This window comes from Schistocerca piceifrons, chromosome 1 (assembly GCF_021461385.2).
Source record: "Schistocerca piceifrons isolate TAMUIC-IGC-003096 chromosome 1, iqSchPice1.1, whole genome shotgun sequence".
NCBI lineage: Eukaryota > Metazoa > Arthropoda > Insecta > Orthoptera > Acrididae > Schistocerca > Schistocerca piceifrons.
In genome coordinates this window covers 491,849,228-491,862,504 of record NC_060138.1, presented here as the reverse complement: position 1 = coordinate 491,862,504, position 13,277 = coordinate 491,849,228, and the positions used below count along the sequence as shown (strand labels likewise).

General features: G+C 41.1%; 1 pseudogene; it reads left to right on the top strand.

Annotated features, from left to right (window-relative positions):
* Positions 1-10,753: 10,753 nt before the first annotated feature.
* LOC124722998 lies at positions 10,754-10,871 on the top strand (annotated as a pseudogene).
* Positions 10,872-13,277: the final 2,406 nt, after the last annotated feature.

The window sequence follows — 13,277 nt, the reverse complement described above, 5'->3', positions numbered from 1 at the left end:
CGGATCCAAGATGGTGGCCATAAATATAAAAATGTCGCAATGATGCCATGGCAGGAAGATCAAATTTTGGTGGGAAAATAGGTCAACTGGCCTACCCACACTAACCTAACCCCTTCCCCTCTTCCATCTCCTGGCCCCACCCCTCCCCCCTCCCCCCCACTTCCCCTTCTCGTTCCCTTCTCCCCTCTCCAATCTGGAAATTGGTGGCAAAAGGACTCAGTCTCCGCCGAGCAGCCAGTTAGGATGGACATAAGTCTTTACTTTGAATGCACTGCTCCTCTCCCCTCCCCTTCTGGAAATTGGTGAGAAAAGAACTCGATCTGTGATGGGCTGCTGGGTAGGACAGATGTAAGTCTTTATTTTGCATGCATTGTTTATTTAAACAATTTGAGTTGTCATTTCATTTAAAGGCAGTTTTAGAAAACGTAGTGAGAAGTGATTTCATGATGGAGTGGGTTAGGGGTGACATAAAATTATATATAAATTGATGGAAAAAATATGGGAGTATTGCTTGTCTTCTGCTTCGTGCAGGACAGTTCTTGTATGTGGCACCCAGAGGAAAACGAGAAACAGTTGAGATGGAAGCACCGGGATCTAGGGAAACAGTAATTTTTTCGTGGACAGTGATAAGACGGCTGGAACAGAATGTTTAATGTTTAGCTTTAGAGCGTTATGGGACTGCAAAATACCACTACAGAATGGATCGTGTCTTTGACCTTTTGGAGAATTGATTAAGTGTTATAAAAATAACACATAGTAATTACAATATACTTCTCTGTTCTCTCATACAGTCACAACCCTGTGGTGTCAGCTAAGAAACAGCTGTTGTGTGGCAACATTCAACTGTATCTCTATTGAAGTAACACTGATACACCCGTATTGACTGCTGTCTTTGACGCATTTCTGAAAAAAAAGAGAACCATCTGCCTCTAAACTTACCTGTATCTGCCTTAAAGGATGGTAGAAAGTGAAATGAGAGATTGGTTAAGATCGAGTTGCAACGAGATATGATTTAGTATTAATCTGATGATGCATTCTAGAGGGAGATGGAGATGTTGCTGCAGGTCATTTGAACATCTCTCCCCGTTGTTTTGTCGGGACGCATCAGTTGTGTGACATAACCAGCGTTCGACTCGTATACAACTGTGTATTCTGTATGTGAGTTAGAGCAGTTTCTAATTGCTGTCGTTAACAGCAAACCTCTCAGTCATCAGACGACTTCGTGTCCATCCTGTTTCGGCGCTTTTCTCTAGACGAGCGAAGATTTACGCGACTTAATGCATTTCCCTGCTGCATCTTGGGCATAAAATCGAGTCTTCAGTTTCATAACTACGGTTATTCTAAGTCAGCGGCAGGTGTTTGTGAGGTACTGCAATCCCCGTGTGTGCATCTACTTGACAGATGTCCTGTTTTTTCGGAGTTAGTGGCGGCATGATGTGTAATTTCACACGCCAAGCACCGCCACTATGCGTTTGTTTCTTTCCTTGTAAGAGGCGTTCCCTGTCACTAACGTTCATTTTATATAGGGCTGATGCGAGCATAGTAGAATTTCTGAACCACGATCGGATGTGATTAGTCAGCGCTTTACGTCTCTGGAAAGCTATATTGTGCATGTATCATAAAGAATCGATGTTCTAAGGAAGATTTTTTTTTCATTTTACAGTTTGTCACCATACTTTACCGTAGAGAAACTTGCAAGAAGTTTGTATATCATGCACTGCAGATACATTTCTTACATTGGAATATTAATTGTGTTGCATTCCACAAAACTAACGGGTCAGAAACTGGCACCACTCTAACATTATACTGTGCTTAAAGTGCAGGACCGTGTAGCCTTGGGAGTGCATGTGTTTATGTTCTCTCCTACAGTTACCTTCTTGGTACTGATCTCAGATGCTAGAACAGTACTTAAGAACTGACAGCGCAGTTGAATTACGTAAAATGCTTCAAACTCTGTCCTTCTATAGCTGCATCATGCATAAAAACCACACGTTTCTTCTTCTTCTTCTTCTTCTTCTTCTTCTTAACCGTCTGCTATTACATCACAATATTTTCATATCTACTACTATACACCGATCACAACTAAGTCATCCGCATATGCAAGACTGCTTATTTTGTGTTCACACATCTTCATCTCACCCAGACAGTCTATTGTTTTCAACATATGATCCATAAATAATGTGAACAACAGTGGAGACAGGTTGCAGCCTTGTTTTACTCCTGAAACTACTCTGAACCATAAACTCAATTTACCGTCAACTCTAACTGCTGCCTGACTATCCATGTAAAGACCTTTAATTGCTTGCAAAAGTTTGCCGCCTATTCCATAATCTCGTAGAACAGACAATAACTTCCTCCTAGGAACCCGGTCATATGCCTTTTCTAGATCTATAAAGCATAGATACAATTCCCTGTTCCACTCATAACACTTATTCATTATTTGCCGTAAGCTAAAGATCTGGTCCTGACAACCTCTAAGAGGCCTAAACCCACACTGATTTTCATCCAATTGGTCCTCAACTAATACTCGCACTTTCCTTTCAACAATACCTGAGAAGATTTTACCCACAACGCTGATTAAAGAGATACCTCTGTAGTTGTTACAATCTTTTCTGTTTCCATGTTTAAAGACTGGTGTGATTACTGCTTTTGTCCAGTCTGATGGAACCTGTCCCGACTCCCAGGCCATTTCAATTATCCTATGTAGCCATTTAAGACCAGACATTCCACTGTATTTGATGAGTTACGACTTAATTTCATCCACCCCAGCTGCCTTATTGCACTGCAATCTATTGACCATTTTCTCCACTTCCTCAAATGTGATCCTATTTCCATCATCATTCCTATCCCATTCTACCTCGAAATCTGAAACATTACTGATCGTATTTTCACCTACATTGAGCAACTCTTCAAAATATTCCCTCCAACTGCCCAAAGTATCCACAGGATTCACCAGCAGTTTTCCTGACCTGTCCAAAATACTTGTCATTTCCTTCTTATCTCCCTTTCGAAGACTGCTAATTACACTCCAGAATGGTTTTCCAGCAGCTTGACCCATAGTCTCCAACCTGTTTCCAAAGTCTTCCCAACATTTCTTCTTGGATGCTGCAATTATCTGTTTGGCTTTGTTTCTTTCTTCAACATAACTTTCTCTGTCTACCTGAGTTCTAGTATGTAGCCATTTTTGATACGCCAGTTGACTGCTTCTGCATATTTCCTGTCTTTATTTGGTTGAGAGAACATCGATTGTGGTGTGTGTTGTGTCCATCTTGAAGATGAAAGACGGGTGGAAGACACATTTGCTGTTTCTCTAGACATGTGAAACACCTAAGGTGACTTTGTAAAGCACAAGGGTGATTTGGAATCTGTTATATCATTGACATAAGTATTCGCGAGTGGAACTACCAGTTTCCTCTATTTTTTCGAGTGCCACGTAAACATCTTCGCAGACGAGATAAGTTTATAGTTACTCAATAGTTTGCAGCACGTTCCACTTCACTAAAGTTTCGGGTATCTAGAAATATAATTTCCAGTCTTTATCTTCGGAATTATACTCTGCAAGCGATCAGTAGCATACTGCCATGTGCTTGATATAGAGAATTATGGCGTAAATGGTATATTCTGGCAAACAATGTGAAACTACATATGATCTTGTAATCCCAGAGCCTGGAAATGGGTGAAGGAAACAAGCAGGCCGGGGCCAAAAACAGTAAAGTCTTTGTGACAAAGAGAACCGGCCCAGCCTTTTTACAATAGTTGAGACTGATCACTGTCCGTGGAGGTGCTCTGTTCGCGTGTCAGGCCAGCGTGTGTGCAGGGGTAGTTGTCTCGTGGCCGTTGGCTGCGGGATGACCAAGCGACCTCGCGGGAAATATCTGTTGGTGCGACTATATATACGGTGCATGTGCTTATGATGTATGTCTTTGCACTATATGTACGAGTGTCTAATGGTCGATAGGTACATGCAGGATGAAGAGGTGATGTTTTTGTATGGTACAGGATGCGAGTTGTGTTTACTACATCCATATTGTATGTGGTACATAGCCCGGTTTGACATAAGTCTCACGCTGCAAATTTCAAGCTTTCCTCGACAGTAGGAGATCAGTGTAATTCAGAAAGTCTTTCTATATTTCATGGTCTGTAGATCACTTTTGTAGGGTTTAGCTGTCAGTGTAATATAGCTGCTGTACGTTTATTTTCGATCTGTACAAAGTAGTTTTGCAGCTGAAAGTCTCGCCTGGAGAAAAAGAATGGCAGACAGTCCTCCCGCACTGGCAGCAGCAGTAGTTTGGTGGGTTTCACACAAAAATAATTTAAGCTTTCCTCAACAATAGCAGAGCAGTGTAAATCAGGAAGTGTCTTTCCATATTTCATGATCTGTAGGGCACTTTTGCAGGGTTTAATTGTCATTGCAATATGACGACTGTACACAATAGTTTTACCGCTGAAAATCTCGTCTAAAGAAAATGGCGGACAGTGCTCCCACACCGACAGAAACAGCAGTTTGGCAGGTAAATTCAGTAATAACCAGTCAGAATGCTCCATTCATTCAATAAGACAAGGTTTGTGCTGGGCATAGGAGCCTCTTCACACTGGTTCGAACAAGATGGGGGAAAGTTATGAAAGTAACGTGATGTCTACTTTGTACGAGTGTTCAAAGACAAGTTCAAGCAGACCATCCACCCCTGGAGTATGCTGTCCCTCATCCGCCAATGTGGCTTTAGAGTATCTCCAGACCAACAGCTGTAGGACGCCGAAAATTCACCAAAAATTCCAGCCATTTTTCTCGTCTTTACGACAGTGCATCGAATTCTGATTGTGTAATTGTTCTGATTTTCCCATCTGTGCTTAGAGACCAGTGTGTGCTTTGAGAAATGAGGAAAAAATAACTTCCCTCACTCTAACAGCAGTAAATATAAACTAAGCCCCCTTTCCATTTCAGAAAAGTGATGAATACCACAGCAGATGTAGGACTCAGAAAGTTTTCACTCTCTCTCTGGCAGTGCCTTCAAACAAGCAGCTAAAACTTGAAAAGTGGTGAGTACCCTGTTTTTAGAGTTACAAAGATATTTATTTCGACTTCTCAATATCGTCATTTTGACATGTCATGTGATGGGAATGGAGGGGGGGGGGGGGGGGGAGGGAACGACAGCTCTCTCTGGTGGCGGTACTGTGAACTAGGTCAGTTGGACTCTGGACCTCATGGTGAACACGCTGGATGGAGCTAGTGCCCATGACAACTCAAATTGTTTAAATAAACAATACATGCTAAATGAAGACTTACATCTGTTCTATACAGCAGCCCAGCACAGACTGAGTTCTTTGCACACCCATTTACAGAGGGGGAAGGAAGGGGAGCAATGCATACATAGTAAAGACTTACATGTGTCCTATCTAGCAGCTCAGCAGAGACTGAGTCCTTTCCCCGCCAATTTCCAGATGGGGGAGGGGGGGGGAGCAGTTAGGTTAGTAGAAGTAGCCCAGTTGGCCTATCTTCCTACCAAAATTTGAACTTACCACCATGAAGTCATTGCGACATTGCCACATCTATGACCGCCATCTTGGATCCGCCATCCTGAATGAATTTGGCAACGATGCAATGTTGGGCCACACCATTGTCCCATTACTAATAACAAATTCCACAGTAATGAGAGGGCATCACAGAATGAATAACACAGGACTGCCCTGCAGAAGCAATGTGAACTGGTTGCCAGCAAAACCAATCTGTCAATAGTGGAGGGGCTGGATAGTCATGCTCTGTCGACCCTGAGTGGGTCAACAAACTATGCTCGACCGTACTCAGCCCTCCAATGTGTGTCGCAGGATTGAGTTAATGCAGTAGATAGGACTCTATTATAGGTATGTTCAGATGTAACGATAATTTGGACAATCGTTAGGAGTTATGTCATGATATCGAGGCATGCAAAGAACAAGTGAAAGATATGGTCCAAGAAGCTGTTAGTGCGATACTGAAAGGAGCTCCAACTTTTGTTGTTCTGGACACACAAACTTCTGAGGATGTACACTTGGAGCGCAGCATTGTAGTGTAGTGAAACGTGGACTGTGGGTAAACTGGAACAGAAGAGAATCAAAGCATTTGAGATGTGCTACAGAAGAGTGCTGAAAATCATGTGGACTGATAAGGTAAGGGATGAGGAGATTCTCCGCAAAATCGGCGAAGAAAGGAACATATGAAAAAAAAAACTGAAAAGAAGAAGGAACGGGATGACACCTGTTATGACATTAGTGAATAACTTTCATAGCACTAGAGGGAGCTGTATAGAGTAAAACTGTAGGCAAAGACAGAAACTGGAATGTATCCAACAACTAACTGAGCACGTAAGTTGCAAGTGCTACTCTGATATAAGAAACTTGGCATAGGAGAGGATTTGTGGTGGGCTGCATCAAACCAGTCAGAAGGCCGAAGATACAAAAAAAGAACCGGACTCTTTAAAAACGAAGCGTACTAGGAAGCAGTTCGAAGGATGTTTTTGCTCCAAGAGAAGGCGTCAGCTCATTTTGCACATGACAGAGTTGCACATGTTTTTTCTCTGCCCTGCAAAATTTTACCACACCTCATAATCTCTGGATATGGCGCCAGGTGATTTATTCCTCTTTCCTCGCTTGAAGGAAGCATTCACCTGGCAAGCATCTGCAGAACGAAGATGAGGTTTTCGAGGATATAATCGCCCTGTGCCTATTTTATTGTTTATTTTCGGTTGTTGTTGTTGTGGTCTTCAGTCCTGAGACTGGTTTCATGCAGCTGTCCATGCTGGACGAGTAAACAGGATTGGCCATTACATCCAGGTTCGTAGATGGCGACTGAATATTGCTGTGTCCCTAAACTATCCTACATACTGATTCCTATGCTTGTAGAGATCTATATTTAATGATAATATTGAGATAATAAAAAGTCATTAATTGAAATCATATTTGTTAATCCTTGAGGAAAGTAAATAATAGGTAGTCTGTCTTACAGTCTCGCAGCACTCATTATGCCAACAAAGAAAAGTTTTAATTAGAAGATTAAGTTCAGAAAGATTTGTCACACTAGCTCACGATATGACTTCTTCTGGCATCCAGTGAAGTCGAAGTTCACTTGAACAATATTCAGACCTCCACGTATCGTAAATGGTTGGCCTTTCACATGAAATTCTGCCATCCTCTCTTCCATTCTTCATTAACACATCCACAAAGCTTCTCCCACATTTGTCTGATATCCACTTTTGAATAGATTTTTAACGAGAGCTGTTGAACAAGGAGATGTATCTGCCACTATCCCAGTATTTATTGAGTGGATGTAAAATTCGTTGTTTGATGCAACTTTTACTCAACAACTGCCCATTTTCCGTCATTATTATCGTAATCCTGCGAGATAACGCCCTGCAGCCTGGCTTGGTCGCGGTGATGTTTTTAAACTACGTACTGCCGTTGTCTTGGTATTTACGAGTGTATGTCATTGCATGACTACAGCTAATGATGCTTTCCAATGTATGTTCACTGCTTCTTTACATTTTGAACGATCTGAAGGTGGTTGTAGACAGCAGCCGAAACTAGTTACCGTACTTTAATTGTAAAAGGAAAATTGCGGTCTAGGCATTCAAGGATTTTTACTTTAAAAAATTTTTATGTAATAAACTACATCAAGACGGCTGTCTCCTCCTTAACAACATAAGGCTTCACTATTAGGTTTCATGTTCCAGTATCTTTTCCTGATATGTTTACGATCTTAATTAGTTCGTATCCAACCATCTGCTTCCCATATACACCATGCTTTACATCACTTATATAGTTATTCTGTGCTTCCATGTGAGCCTTTCTGGTTATTTTCTTGGCAGCTGTTCTTTTCTCTTCATATACTTCACACAGTATATCGGTTTCATTTTTTAAATATATCTTGTATGCTTTCCGTTTTCCTTCAGTTGCTAGTTTTACTTCTGCGCTCCATACTCTGAAACAACGATTCACATAAATACGTTAAATAACGCCACAGAAACATCTGCCAATGCAATGAACCGCTAAAACCCCTCTTGTTAAGACACGACAAATGGCAGTAGGAGTTATGGTATCAGAATTGCAACAGTTCGCTTCGGTTGAGCAGAGGTGCCTTGGTGCGATGCCAGAAGGAGTTCTGTAGTGTTAATTTTTTTTTTCCATTCTCCAGTAAATTTCAGACGACGTAAGTTGACGGCGATTCAGTTCTTCATTACCGGAGTGTCTAAAATTCATGTTACCAAAAAAGATCGGTCGTGCCGTTTTCGAGGAAATCGACTTGCACGGTAAGACTAAAACACTTTGTAAAGCAAAACTGGTTTCATCAGAGGGCTAAAACAAGTACAGTTCTCACTGTAACTGCCTCTAACGAGTTTCAGGTACAAATAATTTAAAGCATGTAAGTGCATTTCAGAGTTTTTTTACTGACACTTTTAACTCATCGAGTTTCTCAAAACTGTATGTCTGATTACGGATTCGGTTTTATTTCAGTAAGCGAATCGCAGCCTATATGCTTGAGCTTCAATACTGAAAACTCTAAGCAGACTGAAATTTAATACTCAGAGACATTTTCAGAATAGATCCTTCTCATACCGACTGTAAATTGTATTGTCTGGAAATATGTTATAATCTACCTGAAATAAATGTACGGTGACAACTGTCCTGCGAATATACAGCGGCAATGGGCGTTGAAATTCAAAGTATGTGTTGAATACATTTGAAAACTGGCTATGAAATAACTGTAGTGAAGGTATTCAGAACGGAGGGAATTTACACATAAAGAACAAACTGTGTCGAGTGGTTACTTGTATATGTTAACACACTGCAACGTCGACTAAGGGAAAGTTAAACATCTGAATGGCGCAAAGAGAAAGCAAAAACCTACGGGTTCGCCGTTGAGTCACGCCCCTGTGTCGAGTATCTCACAAAAAACTTGCTCCACTAGGAAAAGAAATTTGTACGATAAACGTGGCGTTACCGAGATCTTATCATATTTAATTTTGTTTCGTCGCAAGGGTCTGGCAGGCACAAGTTTTACGTTCTGTCCCAGCTGTAACAACGAATGCGGAGGGACCAGTTCAGATTTTATTGTATGCTGAAATTGGGCTTTGCTATACTTTTTTTAACTCAGTGGTGCTATGGAGATGGAACACAAACCAGTTGAGATTTAGGAGGATTAAAGTAACCGTATTACAAGACGTCAAAATAAGCCCTAAGCTGCATCTTTTCAGTCCATTCGTAAGCATACAGATTTTGCCTTCCGCAGTGAAATTTGCTGTTCAGAACAACAAAACCTTTTTCTCCTTCCTGATTGATGGTTAGTTGAAGATGGTTAACAATCAGAATTGAATTAAAATACTAATTGGTCTTGATCGCAAGGATTTATTAAAAACTAAAAATCACACGTCAGAATGTAACCGACTTCGATTTTAGCAAAATCTTCATTATACAACGTCCCTGAAACGTTAAAAATTAATATTCATGTTATTTACGTAATGTTAATTAATGTTTAACGTTCCAGAGACTTGGTCTGAAGGCGATTTATGAGAAACTCGAAACAGGATACCATTAGACACGCGTGATTTTTAGTTTTTAATAAATCCTTGCGGTCAATACTGATTAGTATTTTAATTACTTTTCAGATCGCTATTAATTTCCCGTAATGTTTTCAAAAGTTATTAGTTAGAACTGAATTCCGGATCGTGAAAATAACTCAGAACATCTGTATCCTACTAATCAGGAGATACCGTAGGTACCAACCTACCTCCTCCATTTCCGAACAATGACGGGAAGAAAGTACGTATAAGCCCGATTTTCCGTAGTGTTACCATTATGATCATTACATACTCTATTTGTGACTTCATAATACGTTTTTGTTGTCTTCGAAAATGTACTCTCGGAATTTTGAAAGCCAACTATTGTCTTCTTTTAACTGACACTTCGGTCACTTCTTTGTAGATAATTATAAATGAAAATAATTATAAATAATTAACTAAATAATTAACAGGGGACCGCGGCTGCCAACTGTGGCCGTCACTCTGAACATGCCCAGCAAGCATGGAGTCATAATTCTGCAACCTCCAGCTGCGTTCTTATTCTGCCAGCCTAGCTGCTATGTCTCAGCCTGACTGACTAATACAAAACTGGTCAAAATGAGAAGAAGTAATTTTGTATATCCCACTGCTGGTTAGTAATCGAGTTTTGTCTTCGTTCTTGGAAATACACTGTGCTGTGGTGTTCCTCTTGTTGTTGTTGTGATCTTCAGCCTAAATTTTGGAAATTTTTGGTAAGGTCTTATGGGACCAAACTGCTAAGGTCATCGTTCCCTAAGCCTACACACTATTTAATCTAACTTAATCTAACATACGCTATGGACAACCACACACCCATGCCCGAGGGAGAACTCGAACCTCTGACGGGGGCAGCCACACGGACCGTGCCAAGGCGCCCCTGACCGCGCGGCTAACCCATGCGGCTTAGTCCAAAGACTGCTTTGACGCAGCTCTCCAAGCTACTCTATCCTATGAACGCCTCTTCATCTGCGAGTAACTACTGCAGCGTACATCCATCTGAATGTGCTCAGTGTATTCATCTCTTGGTTTCTCTCTACGATTTTTATCCTCCGCGCCTCTCTCCAATACTAAATCGATGATCCTTTGACGCCACAGAACGTGTCCTACCAATCGATTCCTTCTTGTAGTTAAGTTGTGCCACAAATTCCTCTTCTCCCCAATTATGTTCAGTGCCTCCTCATTAGTCGGACAACGGCCTTGCCGTAGTGGATACACCGGTTCCCGTGAGATCACCGAAGTTAAGCGCTGTCGGGCGTGGTCGGCACATCGATGGGTGACCATCCGAGCCGCCATGCGCTGTTGCCATTTTTCGGGGTGCACTCAGCTTCGTGATGCCAATTGAGGAGCTACCCGACCGAATAGTAGCGGCTTCGGTCAAGAATACCATCATAACGACCGAGAGAGCGGTGTGCTGACCCAACGCCCCTCCTATCCGCATCCTCCACTGAGGATGACACGGCAGTCCGATGGTCCCGGTAGTCCACTCGTGGCCTGAAGACGGAGTACCTCCTCATTAGTTACTGATCTACAATCTAATCTTCAGGCTTCTTCTGTAGCACCACATGTCAAAAGCTTCTACTCTAGTCTTGTCTAAACTGTTTATCGTCCATGTTTCACTTCCATACGTCGCTACAATCCATACAAATACATTCAGAAAAGACTTCCTGATACTTAAATGTATACTCGATGTTAACAAATTTCTCTTCTTAAAAAACGCTTTCCTTTCCATCGCCAGTACACTACTATTTTATATCCTCTCTAATTCGACCATCATCAGTTATTTTGTCTGCCCAAATCGCAAAACTTATCTACTACTCTAAGTTTCTCATTTCCTAATCTAATGCCCTCAGCATCACCTAATTTAATTTGACTACATTTCACCATCCTCGCTTAACTTTTTGTTGATGTTCATCTTATATCCTTCTTTCAAGACACTGTCCATTCCGTTCAACTGTTCATCCAGGTCCTTTGCTGTCTGTGACAAAATTACAATGTCATCGGCGAACCTCACGGTTTTTATTTCTTCTCCTTGGATTTTATTTCCTACTCCAAATATTTCTTTTGTTACCTTGACTACTTGCCCAGTATACAGATAGAATAACATCAGGGATAGGCTATAACTCTGTCTCACTCCCTTCCTCACCACTTCTTCCTTTCTGTGCCCCTCGACTCTTATAACTGTCATCTGATTTCTGTACAAATTGTAAATAGTCTCTCGCTCACAGTATTCTACACCTGCCACCTTCAGAATTTGAAAGAGAGTATTCCAGTCAACATTGTCAAAAGCCTTCTCTAAGTCTACAAATCCTATAAACCTAATTTGCCTTTACTTAACTTATTTTCTATGGTAAGTCATAGGATCAGTATTGCCTCGTGTTCCTAATTTTCTACAGAATCGTAACTGATCTTCCCCGAGGTCGACTTCTAGCAGTTTTTCCATTCGCCTGTAAAGAATTTGGTCCAGTATTTTCTAACCGTGACTTATTAAACTGATACTTCAGTAATTTTCACTCCTGTCAGCACCTGTTTTCCTTGGAACTGGAGTTATTGTATTCTTCTTCAAGTCTGAGGGTATTTAGCCTGTCTCATATATCTTACTCACCAGATGGAAAGGTTTTGTTATGGGTGGCTCTCCCAATTCTACCACTAGTTCTAACGGAATGTTGTCTACTCCAGGGGCGTTGTGTCGACTTAGGTCTTTCAGTGCTCTGTCAAACTCTTCACGCAGTATCAACTCTCCCATCTCATCTTCATCTACGTCCTCAAGTACGTCGCCCTTATATAGACTCTCTATATACTCCTTCCGCCTTTCTGCTTTCCCTTCTTCGCTTAGGAGTGGTTTTCCATCTGAATTCTTGATACTCATACTGGTGGTTTTCTTTCCTCCAAAGGTCTCTTTAATTTAACTGTAGGCGGCATCTATCTTACCCCTAGTGATATATGCTTCTACATCCTTACATTTGTTCTCTAGCCATTCCTGCTTAGATAATTTGCACTTCCTGTCGATCTTATTTTTGAGACGTTTTTAATCCTTTTCGCCTGCTTCATTAACTCCATTTTTATATTTATTTAAATTCAAAATCTCTTGTGTTAGCCAAGGATTTCTACTACCCTCCTATTTTTACCTACTTGATCCCCTGATGCGTTCACTATTTCATCTCTCAAAACTACCCATTCTTCTTCAAATGTATCCCTTTCCCCTGTTCTTGTCTATCGTTTCCTAATGCTCCGTCTCAAATTCTCTACAACCTCTAGTTCTTTCAGTTTATCCAGGTCCCATCTCCTAAAATTCATAACTTTCTGCGGTTTCTTCAGTTTTAATACACAGTTCATAACTAATAAATTGTGGTCAGAGTCCACATCTGCTCCTGGAAATGTCTTACATTTTAAAACCTCGTTCCTAAATCTCTGTCTTACCACTATATAATCAGACTGAAACCTTCCGGTGTCTCCAGGCCTCTTCCACATATACAACCTTGTTTCACGACTCTTAAACCAAGTGTTAGCTATGATTAAGTTGTGTTCTGCGTAAAACTCTACCAGGCGTCTTCCTCTTTCATCCATTACCCCCAGTCCATATTCTCCTGCTACTTATCCTTCTCTTCATTTTACTACCATCGAATTCCAGTCCCCCATGACTATTAAATTTTCGTCTCCCTTCTCTATCTGAATAATAATCTTTTATCTCATCATATGTTTCTTCAGTCTCTT